Raw genomic sequence first — 271 nt, forward strand, 5'->3', positions numbered from 1 at the left:
GTCCTATGTGGCCCTCGGCGAGAAAGAGGGAAAACTCAGGCACAGGCTCTGCTTAAGTTAAAAAGAATAGCCTGAGGTAGGATCCAAGTCTAGATCAGGAACTAGTGTTTCTGTTACCTCCCTTCATTGTGTGTGTGTGTGTGTATGTGTGCGGTATGAGGGGCGCATCGAGCTCAAAGCCTCGGCTATGACGTGGATTCCAGGACAACCTGAGCCCCAGGTGAGAAAACAAAAACAAAAGCAAGCAGAGCAAAGAAAGTGATGTGATCGG

The sequence above is a fragment of the Nannospalax galili genome, unplaced genomic scaffold (assembly GCF_000622305.1).
Source record: "Nannospalax galili isolate Female #2095 unplaced genomic scaffold, S.galili_v1.0 scaffold810, whole genome shotgun sequence".
In the NCBI taxonomy this organism is placed as follows: domain Eukaryota; kingdom Metazoa; phylum Chordata; class Mammalia; order Rodentia; family Spalacidae; genus Nannospalax; species Nannospalax galili.